Source organism: Lepus europaeus, chromosome 6, assembly GCF_033115175.1.
Source record: "Lepus europaeus isolate LE1 chromosome 6, mLepTim1.pri, whole genome shotgun sequence".
Classification (NCBI taxonomy): Eukaryota; Metazoa; Chordata; class Mammalia; order Lagomorpha; family Leporidae; genus Lepus; species Lepus europaeus.
Window position 1 is genome coordinate 127,895,632 of NC_084832.1, and position 16,216 is coordinate 127,911,847.

Here is a 16,216-nt window from a genome sequence, read left to right on the forward strand (position 1 = left end):
GCCCACTTCTGGGTCCAGGAAGCTGCACTGCCATTCCTCACCCTGCCTCCCATTCCTTTAGGGCAAATAACACAGCAGAACCGTGTAGATATTTTAGTTTTTTTTTTTTTTTCACATCTATTAAAAGAATTCTAATTCTTGAGCCTGCAGTGAAATCTGTGGTTTCACAACCACATCTCATCTCTGCCGTCATGATGAGATAGCCCTGGGAAAAGAGAGAGAGAGCGCCAGCACCTGCCACGGGCTGAAGGCACAGGACTCCGGGGAGATGTGAGGGTGAGGGCAGCTCCCCAGGGACTGCAGGGAGAAGCAGGGGACGATTCGGGCAAAGGCCCAGCTTCTCAGACACACGCAGGGTGGGGACTTGTGCCCTGCAGACATGGACCCAAGATAGGAGTGTGGCCTTCAACGTGTTCACCCTTGGATGTTGGCCTTCTTGGCTGCCCGGACCCACGCCTGAAATGGAGGTTTCCTGTTTGCCTCAGGAGTAAATACTCCCCTTCCCTATTGCTACAACTCAGAGTCCCCTCCCCAACCACACGCCATCAGCCATCGCCCTTCATCTGATGGCAATGTGGATGAAGGGAAACCCAGGAGCGGCAGCAGCAGCCCCACCGACGGTGGGAACCGTGACCGTGGCCCTGGCTGCCCGGTCTCCCTGCCCTCCCACCGACGGCGGGACCCATGACTGTGGCCCTGGCTGCCCAGTACCCCCTGCCCTCCCACCAACAGTGGGACCCATGACCGTGGCCCTGGCTGCCCAGTCCCCCACCCTCCTCCACTTCCAACCCTGGCTCCTGAAATCCCCATCATCTCTGTGCCTTACCAAGCTACATACACGTCTACATTCCTCCCAAACACCCTCCCTGCTGACCCAAGCGCACCAGGGGTCGTCCTCACGAACAGAAGAACAAGATGTCTGGGATAGAATATTTCAGGAAGGGGCCCTAGCACTGCGCCCAGAGCTGCAGCTTGAGAGAGGACCAGGGAATCGCTCCCGCTGAGCGGTGAGATCACAAAGCTCCCTCCGGGCTGCACAGTGTTTCCAGGACACAAGCCTTTCAGCCATCACCAAGCTGGAACCAGCAGTACCGCCAGACGCAAACCCAGGAACTCCAAGTACGTAATGGGGGCATCCCACGCAGCGTGCTCACCACTGTGCCAAACACCCGTCCGCATGTCCCCCATTTTAATGTTTCTATCCAGCATGGATGCTGAGTTCTGTCAGTCACAGCATTCCAGCATGGCGGGAGGTGTGGATACGGTTCTCCTGCGCCTCTTCTCTCGCTCTTCCCTCCCTGGATCCTGCCCTCTCACGACTGCAAGGTGCTGGGGAACTCTCCTCACCCCCATTTAACTTGCGATTTTACCTCAATATTTGTAAATGAAGTTGATCTAGAATTTGCGGTTTTGTGCATCAGTTGCCAGAATTTCTGGGTTTTTTGTTTTTTTTTTTTTTTTTTTTTTTTTTTTGACAGGCAGAGTGGACAATGAGAGAGAGAGACAGAGAGAAAGGTCTTCCTTTGCCGTTGGTTCACCCTCCAATGGCCGCCGCGGCTGGCGCGCAGCGGCCAGCGCACCGCGCTGATCCGATGGCAGGAGCCAGGTGCTTCTCCTGGTCTCCCATGGGGTGCAGGACCCAAGCACTTGGGCCATCCTCCACTGCACTCCCTGGCCACAGCAGAAAGCTGGCCTGGAAGAGGGGCAACCGGGACAGAATCCGGTGCCCCGACCGGGACTAGAACCCGGTGTGCCGGCGCCGCAAAGAATTTCTGGTTTTGTCATGGTTGTTTTTCTGTGTGCCAGAACGGATTAAATAGCTTTGGAATGATCTGCATTTTAAGGGTAAGGTAGACGACCCTAGACAATTTTCCAAGGGAAGGCTCCTTGACAACTTCTATTTTCTCTAAGAAAATCAGTCTAGTACGAGTTTAAGTCTTTCCTAGGAAAGACAGGAAGTTATATTTTCCTAGAAATTTGTCCTTTTCAGTAAATTTTCCAAATTGTCAATATTTGGGCAAAGCAGACTCTTGTCTTTTGTCTACTTTCCCTTTGTGTTTGCCCTTTATCCACTTCTTAGTTTTGTATTTGTACTTCCTCCATTTTTTTCTGGATTCAGTTGGCCTTTGGTTTATCTAATTTATTATTATTATTTTTGACAGGCAGAGTGGACAGTGAGAGAGAGACAGAGAGAAAGGTCTTCCTTTTGCTGTTGGTTCACCCCCCAAATAGCCGCTGCAGCAGGCGCACCGCGCTGATCCAAAGCCAGGAGCAGGTGCTTCTCCTGGTCTCCCATGTGGGTGCAGGACCCAAGGACCTGGGCCATCCTCCACTGCATTCCCGGGCCACAGCAGAGAGCTGTCCTGGAAGAAGGGCAACCGGGACAGAATCCGGTGCCCCGACCGGGACTAGAACCTGGTGTGCCGGCACCGCAGGCAGAGGATTAGCCTATTGAGCTGCGGTGCTGGCCATAATTTATTATTTATTTCAAATAATAAGCATCTGATTGTATTTATTAGTTCTGTCATTTTCAAAGCACTAATTTAATCTTCAGTCTGAACTTTTCTGCATACTTTCTTTTTTTAGAAGATTTATTTATTTATTTATTTAAGAGGCAGAGGCAGAGAGAGAGATCTTCCATCTGCTGGTTAACTCCCCAAATGGCTACAACAGCCAGAGCTGGGCTGATCTGAAGCCAGGAAACAGAATCTCCCTCCAGGTCTCCCACGCAAGACTTGGGCCATCTTCTACTGCTTTTCCAAGCCATAGCACAGAGCTGGATTGGAAGTGGAACAGCCAGGACTCAAACCGGCGCCCATATGGAATGCTGGCACTGTAGGCAGCAGCTTTGCCACTATGCCACAGCACCAAGCCCCATACTTTCTTTTCATTATTATTATTCTTTTCAAATTATTCTTTTCTATCCCCTGAGTTGGGTCTTAATTCAATTTTCTTTTCTATAGAGGTATGTAAAACTGTATCTCCTCTAAGTAGAGCTGAGTTCTTTTTAAAAAAATTTTTTTAAATATTTTATTTATTTGAAAGGTGGAGTTACAAACATGAGAGGGAGAGACAGAAAGGTCTTCCATCCACTGGTTCACTCCCCAGACAGCGACGATGCCTAGAGCTGGGCCAATCTGAAGCCAGGAGCCAGGAGCTTCCTCCGGGTCTCCTATGCAAGTGCAGGAGCCCAAGGACTTGGACCATCCTCTACTGCTTTCCCAGGCCATAGCAGAGAGCTGGATCAGAAGTGGGGCAGCTGGGACTAGAACTGGCACCCATATGAGATGCCAGCACTGCAGGCGGAGGAGGATTAACCTCCTGTGCCACAGCACCGGCCGGTAGATCTGAGTTCTACTTCACAGATTCTAAAATGCAAAGTTTTCAGGTTTTTTTGGATGTCCTGAAATTTTTGTTTATAGCTGTTTCTTTGGACTCATAGTTTTTCGGACAATAATTTAATTTTCAACAGTCATGTTTTGACTTAGATCCATCTATGTGTACCTATCTACACAAGGGCGTGCATCAAGAGAACATCGAGGTCTACCACGTTCTGTTTCGTGATGTCCCAGGTCTGAGTCTGTGTTCTCGCAATGACACTTCAGTGAGCAGATCACTAGGTTGTTTCTTCTTATTTGTTACCAGTTACGCTACAACAAGCACTCTTGCACACATATCTAAGCATCTCCCTACGGAAGATTCACCACAATTAGATTGCTCAGCATGTGTGTGTGCACTGGTGAGGGGCTTTTGGCTGCAAGTGACCGCAAACTCAGTCCAGACCAGTGCAGGCAGAGTGAGGCTGGCCTAGTCGGACTCAAGCCCCAGGGAACAATGTGTGTTAGGACAGACTTGGTCCAGTAGACCCGTTTCTCCCTGCCTTTCTCTGCCGCCATCCATAATACTCACTTCCACCGAAGAGTGACTCTACTTAGCTGCCAGCAGTTTCCAGGGCAACACATTCCCACATCTACATCCAGCAGGAAGGAGAGAGGGAGAGAGATTTGACCGAGTTTCAGAAGTCCTACGGCTCTCTGGTTGGCTGCGGTCCTGTCTACTCCTGCACTGTCCGTCCATCCTTGTGGCCAACCTGCTCAGCCCTGTGCCCTCTTCTGCAGCTCTGTGGGTGCAGCCAGCTTGCCTGGAAGTGCTTCGACTCCCAACCAGAAAGCACAGTCAGTCGGTAGGGTCAGCCAGGGGGCGCATTGTCTACTTAGAGGGACCACACCAAGCCTCCTTCCTGGAAGGCGGCACCAACTTACACACCACCAGCGTGTGTGCAAGCAGCTACCTCTCAATACCACCACAAGGTTTTCTATTGCGTACACTTTATTCATATTCACGTAATTTACAGTGGATGCAGGTTTTTCCATATTTACTGGCCTTTGGTACCTTCCTATTAATCTTCTGCTTATAACCTGGGTCAGGCTTCTTTTTAAATGTACAGAAGCCCCGTATACATTTCACACAACAACCTGTCACCTGCTGAAAGCCTGCTGGCTTCTCTGAGTGTGAGATCGCCTTGTGACTCCAGGATGCTTTTCCCTGCACAGGGATGGCTTTTCATTCTTATGAGGCTGTATCTGCCAATCTTATGTTTTCCGGGATTTAACTTGTTCAGAGGTCTCTTCCACCTCTGAATTTATAAAAATACTCCAATATCGTCTCTAAACACGTCTACATTTCTTTATACTCAGCTGCCTCACTTCTCTCAAGGTTTTGTGTTTGTAGGTTTTTTGTTGTTGTTGCTGTTGTCTTTTAAGGATGGTATATAAGGCTATTACACATCAAGTTTTCCTTTTTACTAAATCAACAACCTATGAAAGCAGAGGTTATGTTTTTCCTCCCGAGGTGAAATACCACCGTTATTATAACCCAAACTCCTACAGATGATACAGGGATCGATTCTGGTCTGTGCTGCATTGATTTCCACTCCAATCAGCCTCTTCTTTGGATCGTGCCTTTAGCCTCTACTTTAACATCTCTAGGGCAGGCCCACAGCAGACCCAACCCCTGAGCACACACGTGCGTGTGAGAACCTCACTCCCGAGGGCGACACGTGCATGGGACAGTCCCTGAGATGAGTCTCACTTATCCCTCCAGCCTCCTCGCCTTTGAGGTTTTAGTGAAACCAGACGCAGACCATTCTAAACGGCCATGACTGTACAACAGCTGTGTTCCTGTCTCCTCTCATCCCTGACTACTCCGTCCAACCAAAACTACCTGGTGGAAACCCTTCCTGCACCAGGTAGGCTTCCCTACACCTATGCTCTAGTTATGCCTCTTCTTCCACCAGCCACGATGGCCTCTGTGTACATGGGCCCTCCTGCCAGTTCTCCTGGACACAGACCCTGGGGACCCTGTCTGCTCCCAGCACCTCGTTCAGCTCCTGTACACAGGACGTGCTCACCCTTCATTTTCTCACAAGCTGCAGAAAGTGCCTTCCCAGTGGAACAAACCATTCTCCCTTCAGCTTCCTGGCTAATAGGAGATTCTATGAGAACAGTTGTGGGTGGGCTTCCTCTCTGTCCCTCTCCTGTCCCCCACCCCAAGAAGAAGAAGCTCTCTTATGATTGGCTAAGTTCCTGACAAGGACTTACTCAGATCTGTCAGTCTGTTCCTGAGTTTCCTTGTACACAGAATAAGGTTAATAATAGTACTTACGGCCGGCACTGCGGCTCACTAGGCTAATCCTCTGCCTGCGGCGCGGGCACACCGGGTTCTAGGGGTTCTAGTCCCGGTCGGGGCACCAGATTCTGTCCCAGTTGCTCCTCTTCCAGTCCAGCTCTCTGCTGTGGCCCAGGAATACGGTGGAGGATGCCCCAAGTGCTTGGGCCCTGCACTCGCATGGGAGACCAGGAGAAGCACCTGCTCCTGGCTTTAGATCGGCGCGCTGCGCCAGCCACAACAGCCATTGGGGGGTAAACCAACAGTAAAGGAAGACCTTTCTCTCTGTCTCTCTCACTGTCCACTCTGCCTGTCAAAAAATAAAAATAAAAAAATAAAAAAATAACAGTACTTACATCACTGGATTAAAAGACTTATCAAAAACATTAAATAAAGATTAATAAAAAATACTAAGAGTGAAAGCACCAAGCACTAAGAATGGGGCTTAACACACAGTAGGCGTGCACTAACTGCTGGCTGTTCCTACTGTCAGTCTTTCTCATCTTCCCCTCTCCCCTTCCCTCTCCCTCTCAACGTCACTTTCCAAGGTAAAACCGCTCTCTTTGCCTGTTTCATTCCCCTTTCCTTATTATTACTGCACAATGCAGGGAGCTAATAAAGGCAGGATCTGCATATTACTGCTTCCACTGGCCTACTACCAGCCAAATCTCCCACGGCCACCTTCAACAATCTTGCTGAAGTCCCTGGAACAGAGGAAAAAACTTTCTCGTATTTAAAACGAGCCAGTGCCATCCATTACTATCGATGATCAGAAATACTGGCAGCAGTCTCTTAGTGACTGTTTGCTGAGTTGCATTTTTATCCAATTTGTTTCTCAGCCATGCTTAATCAAGTCCCCTCACTCCTAGACAGTTTGCTGAAATCTGAAAACTCTGTTTATGAACGGAAAGTTAAGAAAAACTTGGATTAGTTGTTTCCAATATTATATTCCCCAAAATTCCTTTAAGATAGCAACAGAAGGAAGACCTTTCTCTCTGTCTCTCTCTCTGTCTATAACTCTACCTGTCAAATAAAAAAAAAAAAGATAGCACTACCTTAGGGTAGTAACCACCAGCTTCAGAACCCAGGTAAAGGCAACCCATGGAGCTCCAAACAGGCCACGTACTGCCCTGTGCACGGTGCAGTCCCTGGAGACACCACAGACACGGATTCTGCACGTCTCGGTGGCTACATCGTAGGTGACGGGACACCACGCTTTAAACAAGTCATTGCAGTACAGTGGGATACACTCGTGTACAATACAGCACCTACAACCGTACCTAGGACACTCAATACCATTGATCAACGGAACGAATGCATTGCAGAAAACAAACTTAATACAAAAAGTGAACCAAAGTGCAGGGCAACAAATGACCTGTGCATGGGGTGCGATGGGGGAGGGGGTGCCCAGGAAGATGTGGCGTCTGAGGACGAGCAGAGGTCTCCCTGAGAGCCAGCTAGGAGCGGTGCACCACCCGCAGAGTGCAGGCCGCTCAGCAAAGGTGCAGAAGCAGCTCAGGGGCACGTGGGGGAAGGTGCCCTACTGAGACCAGGAGGAGGAGGAGGGGACTAGCCGAGCACTTTCTGTACAGCTTTCATAGATTATCCCCCATAAACCCACAAAAACCTGAAGTGCTATCGCAGTATTCCGCCCTACAGACGACGAGACTTGGGCACAGAACAGTCAACCACAAAACAAGGGAAGAGAATCAGTCAACGGCACGTTTGCTTGCCTTCTGGAATTTCCATGTTAGGAAACCTGTTTTTAGTTTGCTTTCCATCAGTCCAGCACTTTTAGTCCTTTAGGTTTTATGCCAAAGATGATTCTGAAAAGGACCCTGTTGGACTGCTGGACATGGACTAAAAACCTAGGTTGCAAAGGTGAGATTGGCTGGTCTCTTGCTCACGGGTGATCAGTTTTTTTGTTTGTTTGTTTTGTTTTTCAGCTAGTTCTTTCCCATCCATAAGAAACACACTATAAAGTCTCGCATCTTGAAACAAACCCCACGGGCCCCGTGCTGAGCGCTGCTCACACCCCTGCCAGGGTGGTGGAGCCATCCTCAGCTGCCCCTGTCTTCAGTGATGTGACCTTTGGCCACCCCACCCAGCAGGGGACAGCTCAGCACCCAGAACCAACTGACATGCAAGTAGTGAGGCCCAGCTCCCGGCTCTGAGGTCCGATCAATTCGCTCACGCGATTCATACTCCCGAGTACCCCGGGGGTCCCGCAGGGCAGAGCACAGCACAGACCACATCTCTGCTCAGCTCATGCCCTTCCCTACCTGCTCCCTTCATTCCTTCACCCCAGGACACCACCTCTGGAAATCCCATGTGGCCAAATCCCGCTCTCTGGCTCCACTTCCGAGAGCCCCACCTGGCACTCCCTGTAGCTGCCACACTCACTCTCTGCTACAAGCAGAGCTCCTGAGGTCACCGTCTGAAGGCGCCGCCTCTCACTCGGCTGCTTTGTCTCTGGAACCTGCTCAAGTAAAACGTCCATGCACGTCCCTCCCAAAACCGCTGAGCCACACGAGACTTCCAGACCCCGGACCCCCCCTGCCTGTGTTCAATACTCAGCCCATGCAACTCACCGGCCATAGCAGACATCAACGACGACTCCCTCTTGGGAACCTTGTGTCGCTGGTGCCCACGAGGCCACACTCACAGCCCCCCACACACACTCTTCCTTCATCCTGCGCTACTTCCTCTGCAACTCTCAGGTCTTCAAATGTTGGAGCCTCTGGCCGGCGCCGCGGCTCACTAGGCTAATCCTCTGCCTGTGGTGCCGGCACTCCGGGTTCTAGTCCAGGTTGGGGTGCCAGTTCTGTCCAGGTTGCTCTTCTTCCAGGCCAGCTCTCTGCTGTGGCCCAGGAGTGCAGAGGAGGATGGCCCAAGAGCTTGGGCCCTGCACCCGCATGGGAGACCAGGAGGAAGCACCTGGCTCCTGGCTTCGGATTGGTGCAGCACGCCGTCCGTAGCAGCCATTTGGAGGGTGAACCAATGGAAGGAAGACCTTTCTCTCTGTCTCTCTGTCTAATTCTGCCTGTCAAAAAAAAAAAAAAAAAAGTTGGAGCCTCTTCAAGGTTTGATCCTCGAATGACTATTTCTTCATCTGTATTCACTTCCTGGGTGCCATCACGCACCGTCATAGCTGATATCCCCAAATCTGTAGCCCCCACTCTGATTTGCCCAAAAATCCCAGACCTGCATGCTCACTGCCTATTCAAACTATGTGGTGGATGCCGATAGTACCCTCAGATGTAACTTGGCGCAAGCCAAACGTGCAATGTGTGGCCCATACCCTGGCATAACTATGCTCCCTTCCCTGTAGCCCCACCTTCCCCATATCAGTAAACGACAATTCTGCCCTTCTAGCTGCTCAAACCATGAACCTTGGAAGTATTTATTTTTTCTCTTATACTCTACACACAGACTCTACTGAGAAACTCAATCAGCTCTACATCAAAGTGTATCACCACTTAACTCTCCTCCAATCACCGTCCATCGCCATCACCCTGGCCCAAGCCACCATCACTTTGTGCTTCAAATTACGGAAACAGCATCCTAACAGTCCCCTGGTCTCTACCTTTGCATCTGACAATCTTTTGTCCACAGAGCACCCAGACCAATTTTCAAACAGTAGGCTCACGTCACTGCTCTGCTTAAACCCTCCCAGATACACAGGATAGTGGCTAAGAGCAGAGTGGCAGGTTTAGGGCAAATCCTAGGTCTTTCACGGGGTCCCGCACCTCACTCTCCCCTCTGTAAGATGAGGATAGCAGTAGTAGCTGCCTCCTAGTTTCATGGGTATTTATAGAAGTCACACAGCAGGGTCTGGCAATAGATGACTGTTTGATAGGCTCACAGTGTCCTATCTAGCTCAGAACAAAGGTTTGGCTCTCCCTCATCTCGTCCCTCCAACATTCCACTCCAGCCATGCCAGCTGGCTTCTGGGGCAGGCAGAGCTGAACAGTGGACACCCAGCCCGCCTGACCTCTGCCATCACCCCCAGTTCACCCAAGGCTTTCCGCACCACTTCCTCTCAAGACTCCGCTCAAAGCCTACATAACTGACGAGTTTTCACTGCCCCCAACAGTCCTTCTCTGCCTTCGCCACTCTATTTTCTCCATTTTGCTTATTTTCTAACATATCATGAGTTTACTTCTCTTTTACTGCTTCTTCCTGCCCCACAAGAGCATTTGCTCTTTAAAGAGACAAAGTTGTTATTCGTTCTATAAAGTTTTACTGAAGGAATGAATGGACAGGAGGACATTGAGAAAGCTCTTTAACTCGTTTGTGAGGCTATGAATGGGATCAGAATGGGAAGTCGTGGTGAGAGCTGGGGGTGGGGGGATGAAGGACAGACAGAGAGAAAGAGGGTCTACAGGATGGGCAATGTGAGGCATGAGAGAGGAGAAATGTGGGGTTATTTGGAGACACCAGCCAAAATGCAAGGGTGAACAGGATGGCAGCGATCAAAAGTTGAGCAGAAAACACAGTAGCAGCAGTCAGCTGCTGGAACACCACAAACCTAACTTATCAGAAGCTGCAAATGCCCAGGTGGGCTACCTAGCAGGTGGCTGGAATCTAGCTTTGTCGACAAGAGAAATCAAAACTGTGCCTGTGACTCTGAGAACCATCTGGACAGACTGTCACTCAAAGCCATAGGGCTGAATGAGGTAGCACAAGGGAAGAGACCATGATCAAGAGAAAGGGGAGGGGGCCAGCACTGTGGTGCAATGCATGCATCCCATATGGGCGCTGGTTCCAGTCCCGGCTGCTCCACTTCCCATCCAGCTCTCTGCTGTGGCTGGGAAAGCAGCAGAAGATGGTCTAAGTCCTTGGTTCCCTGCAACCACATGGGAGACCAGGAAGAAGCTCTTGGCTCCTGGCTTCAGCCCCTGAACCTGTGTAGGAGACCCAGAAGAAGCTCCTGGCTTTGGCTTGGCACAGCTCCGGCCATTGCAGCCATTTGAGAAGTGAACCAGTGGATAGAAGACCGACCGATCTCTCTCTCTCTCTCTCTCTCTCTCTCTCTCTCACTAACTCTAACTCTCAAATAAATAAATTTTTTTTAAAAAAAAAGGAAGGATTGGGCAAATGGGGTGGAGAAGTGAGGAGGTCTTCCAGCCCCCACTGTGTTTCATAAGCCCCGCCTCTGATGCATCTACTGAGACCCGCAGGACTGGTGTACACTCGGCACAGCCGGCTGCACTGCCCTGATCTCCCCACCCTCTGCCGTGGCTTTCAGGGCTGGCTAACCGGCTTCACAAGGTCTCTCTCCAGTAACCCTTCTTTGTCCCAGAAGTGGCACTGGCCTAGGACCTCTGCTCTCCCCACCCGTGGCCGACGCCTTTTGTTCTGAGTACTAGCAGCAGCATCTTCAGGACCAAAAACCTCCTGCTGCCTCCCCTACTTTCTAGCAGGGAAAAATCACACCTCCCGTGAAGATCTCCAGCAACGCGGAATGCCGACAGCCTGGTGCCCTCACGCGTGGTACCTAACGCACTATCCTAGGCAGTGATGGAAACGGTCATGACCGACTCGCAGCCCTGTTGGGCTTGTTGTTAAATCACTGCTCAGCTCTTACACTGGCCTGCGAAGGGCCTCCCTCTCCTACCACTGATCTTATGGGTAAACTGCCCCCCAAAACTTTCCAATGTGCTATTGGCTAATTCATTGCCAGGGTGACACATAAGCTGAATGTGAATAGCATACATCTTATTTGTAATATGTTTTGGATGCACAAATTTCAAATTTATGGCAATGTTCCCAAGCAATGTAATATAGATGAAAAAATACAATTTCCAATGTAATACCCAGGGTTCGTAAATATGCCATCTTGGAAATTACAACAAGCAATATACAACGTGAGGGAGTCCACAGACCCTGAGCCTGAACACAGCTGCTCAGGGCAAAGGTCCGTCTCATGTGGCAATGAGCACACCTCTGTCCTGAAGCTGTGTGGTGGGGAGACACGCAGTGCACTCTTGGAAGCCCCGATGTTTCAGGCCCCTGGCTGTCAGGCACACAAGGTGTAAAGCATCTGGGGCCAGCAGAGAATACAGTCAGGTTCCTGCTAATGCCGTTCTCTCGGTTAGGGTATCATAAAAGAGAAGCACATCCAGGGGCCGGAGCCGTGGCTCACTTGGTTAATCCTCCGCCTGTGGCACCAGCATCCCATATGGGCGCTGGTTCTAGTCCCGGTTGCTCCTCTTCCAGTCCAGCTCTCTGCTGTGGCCCGGGGAAGGCAGTGGAGGATGGCCCAAGTGCTTGGGCCCTGCACCCGCATGGGAGACCAGGAGAAGCACCTGGCTCCTGGCTTCGGATCGGTGCAACGCCGGCTGTAGTGGCCACTTGGGAGGTGAACCAACGGAAGGGAGATCTTTCTCTCTGTCTCTCTCTCTCTTACTGTCTATATCTCTGCCTGTCAAATAAATTTAAAAAGAGAGAGAGAGAGAGAGAGAGAGGAAAGCACATCCAACAGACCCAGGAAAACAGCTCTGGAGGGTGACATGAGCAGCGTCCAGGGACACAGGAGAGAGACGAAGAGCAACGATGACCTCAAAGTCCCACACTGTCCCACCTGTCTTCATCTCCCTGGGGGCCACAGTAGAGGACCTTAGACTGGATAACTTTTGAACAACAGAAAGCTACCTCTCCTGGTGCTACAGGCTGGGGGCTCTGAGATCCAGGGGCCAGCAGAGGTGGTGCGTGGGGAAGGCCTGTTCCTCGTTGAGAAGCATCTTCTGTCTGTCCCCACATGGTAAGGCCCTCAGAGCTAACTTGCCCCCCTAGGCCCCTGTTATACAAGAGCACCGACCCCAGTCACAAGGACCCATTACCTCCCAGTGCCCCCATCACCTGGGGGATTAGATTAGAGCGAGAATTTGGGGAGACACACACACTCATATCAGCACACTGCCTCACTCCTGTACCCACGCCTGCCTTGGGGCATCTGCCCAGCTACTTCCTCTGACATAAACACAGCCCCCAGATGACTGCATGACCAACTCCCTCATTTACATCAATCTTGCTCAAATGCCTTCTCCACAGGGCCTATTCTGACCACACCCTATACCACTGCAACACTCCATCTCCAACATTGCTGATCAACCTCATCCTGCCCTACTTCCTCTTTCCCATAACACGTGTTACCTTTGAAAGCACCCAAGAGTTTACTTACAAATAACATTTACTGTGTATTACTAATGTCCTGTTAGCACATAAGCTCCATGGCGCTGGCACAGTGGGTTAAAGTCCCAGCCGGCAGCACCAGCATTCCATATGGGCGCTACATCGAGCCTGGCTTCTCCACTTCCGACCCAGCTTCCTGCTAATGTGCCTGGGAAAGCAGGAGAAGATGGACAAAGTCCTTGGGCCCCTACACCCCTGTGCGAGACCTGGAAGAAGCTCCTGGCTCCCAGGTTTGGGTCAGTTCAGCTCTGGCCATTGCAGACATTTGGGGAGTGAACCAGCGGATTCTCTGTTTCTACATCTCTCTGTAACTCTTGCAAATAAATAAAAATGCATCTTACAGAAAAAAGAATATAAGCTCCACAAAGGCACAGATCTTGTTTATTGCAATGGCAAATCTGGTACAAGTTAAACAGTACAAGTACACACCAGGTACCCACAGAGGTTTGTTAAGTAAATGAGAGCGATGATGCCAGTAACATGAATGGAGCGTTGACCACGTGCCCGCACGGTCTTGGCACTGGAGGCGCATGGCTTCTTTGAACCCTCACACTTCAGTGCCTCTCTTTTTAACCTCATAGTCTCATAGTAGATGACAGTCCCAGAAAATGAATCTACTGTTTACCAGGAAACTCGAAAATGGATGTGAAAGCTAGAGAACCTGGCCCCAGAGAGAAACAAGGAGACCCCGTACTCTGCTACAGGCAAGTCCAGGGGGCCACTCCGGGAACGGCCCCCCGTGCACACCTCCGACCACACGGCTCTGCCGGCATTCAGCCACCGGAATTCTCCACTGCTTCCTGCAGGTCCCTCTCCAGCACGACTTCTCCCAGCCTCAAGAATGCTCTTTGGCATTTCTTGTGGTGACAACACCTCTTTTTAAATCTATTTGCAAATGTTTTATTTCTCCTTCGCTTGTCAAAACAGATGTCCACTGGAAACAGAACTGCAGGCTGATGCTGTGTGCCTTCAGCACGTTGAAGATGCCACTCCGTCACTGCCTGGCTCCCACTGCTTCCAAAATAAGTCAGTCACTGCTCTTACGAGGGTTCTCACGCCTGTCAATGTCTTTTTCTCCGGCTGCCTCTTGGAATCTTTCATTTTCACTACGTTTACCATCACCAGCTTAGGTGGGGGCTGCCTTTTTTAATCTACTCTGGCTTTGTTGACTTTCTTTGATGTGTGAGTAGAGTTTTTGACAAATTTGGAGAACTTTATGGTCAGTATTTTTAATTTTTTTTTAACTGGGGCTGGTGTGGTAGTGTAGTGGATTAAGCATTCACCTGTGGCATTGGTATCCCATATGGGCACCAGTTCTAGTCCCAGCTGCTCCTCTTCCAATCAAGCTCTCTGCTATGGCCTGGGAAATCAGTAGAAGATGGTCCTTGTCCTTGGGCCCCTGAACCCACACGAGAGACCAGGAAGAAGCTCCTGGCTCCTGGCTTCAGATCAGCTCAGCTCAGGCCATTGCAACAGTTTGAGGAGTGAACCAGCAAATGGAAGACCTCTCTCTCTGTCTCTTCCTCTGTCTGTAACTCTGTCTCTCAAATAAACAAGCTAAAAAGAATTTTACTAATTTACCCTTTTCTCTATTTTGAATATTTCAATTACATAGTTGACAGATCAGTGACTGACATGTGTTGAAGTTGCTCTTCTCTTCCACTGTGTCCAGCGTGTTATTGAAGCCACGCACTAATCATTTTTGTCTTGGAATTTCTATTCTTAAAACTGGTTGATTGATTGGAAAGACAGAGTGAGAGAAAGATTTTTCATCCACTGGTTCACTCATCAAATAGCTTAAAAAACTGAGGCTGCGCCACACCAAAACCAGGAGCCCAGAACTCCTTCTGGGTCTCTCAATTGAGCCATCATCTACTGGTCCTCCAGCAAACAATCTCAGCAAGTTTGCAAGACGCAATACCAGTATACAAAAAAAAAAAAAATCAGTTGCATTTTTATATAACAGACAACTGAAAAATTTTTCAAAGAAAATTGAGCAAATACTGTTATCAATAATATCAAGAAACATTAAAAATACTTAGAAGAAAAAAAATTTTGATATGATACCTTTATACTAAAAACTGCAAAATATTAGAGAATTTTTAAAAGTATGAGTATAGAGATATATCACATTCTAGGGAATGGAAGACATACTATTAGGATGTCAATGCTATGAAAACTAACCTGACATTCAGTGTAATCCCAAATAAAATTCTAGCAAGCTTTTTTATAGAAATTAATAAGATGATTCTAAAACTGATATGAAAGTACACAGGATAAAATAGCCAAAATGATCCTGAAAAGTAGGACTTAGAATTTGATTGCAGGGCTTATAATAAAGCTGTAGCAATAAAGAGAATACAGTACTTGCATGAGCATAGAACAACAGAGGCATGGCACAGGATAGAGACTCCTGAAATAGGCCCACACGTATATAGTTAGATGATTTTCAACACAGGTTCCAACATAACTTATTCAACAAAGATAATATTTTCAACGAATACTGCTGGAACGACCAGAGATCATACAGAGACATAGACACGGACACACACATACCTCCACGTCAGTCCTTACCTTCTACCATACACACAGATAAAACTCAAAATGGAGCACAGATACAAACATAAAACTCTAAGGCTTCCAGAGGAAAACACAGAAGAAAATCTTCGCAGTGTTGGGTAGGTCAAGACTCCTAAGGTTGTTCAGAACACACAAAAAGCACAAATCATAAACAAATAAAACAGTAACTAGGACTTCATCAACAATAGAATCTTTGGGGGCTGGCATTTTGGCATAGCAGGTAAAGCCACCACCTGCGATGCCAGCATCCCATACAGGTACTAGTTTATGTCCCAGTTGCTCCACTTCCAACCCAACTCCCTGCTCAGGAGCTTGGGAAAGCAGCAGCAGGTGGCCCAAGTGTTTGTACACCCGCACTCATGTAGGAGACCCAGATGAAGCTCCTGGCTTCCCCCTGGCTCAGCCCTGGCCATTGCAGCCAGTAGATGGAAGATCTATCAACCAATCATTCCCTCCCTCCCTCTCTCTCTCTCTCTCTCTCTCTCTCTCTCTCTCTCTCTCTCTCTCACACACACACACACACACACACACACTCTTTGTCCTTCCCTCTGGCCCTGTAACTCTTCCAAATAAATAAATCAATCTTTAAAAACAAAATAAATCTTATGCTCTTGGAAACACAACTAAGAAAGCAAAAAGACAACCCCCCTGCTTGCAATGCAGGCATCTAGCAAAGATTAGAGCCCAGGCATGAAGAGAACCACTGTAAGTTAAGAATAAAAAGACAAGCAATCCAGTAATAATGATGGGTAAAAGACACTCTGCAAAAAGG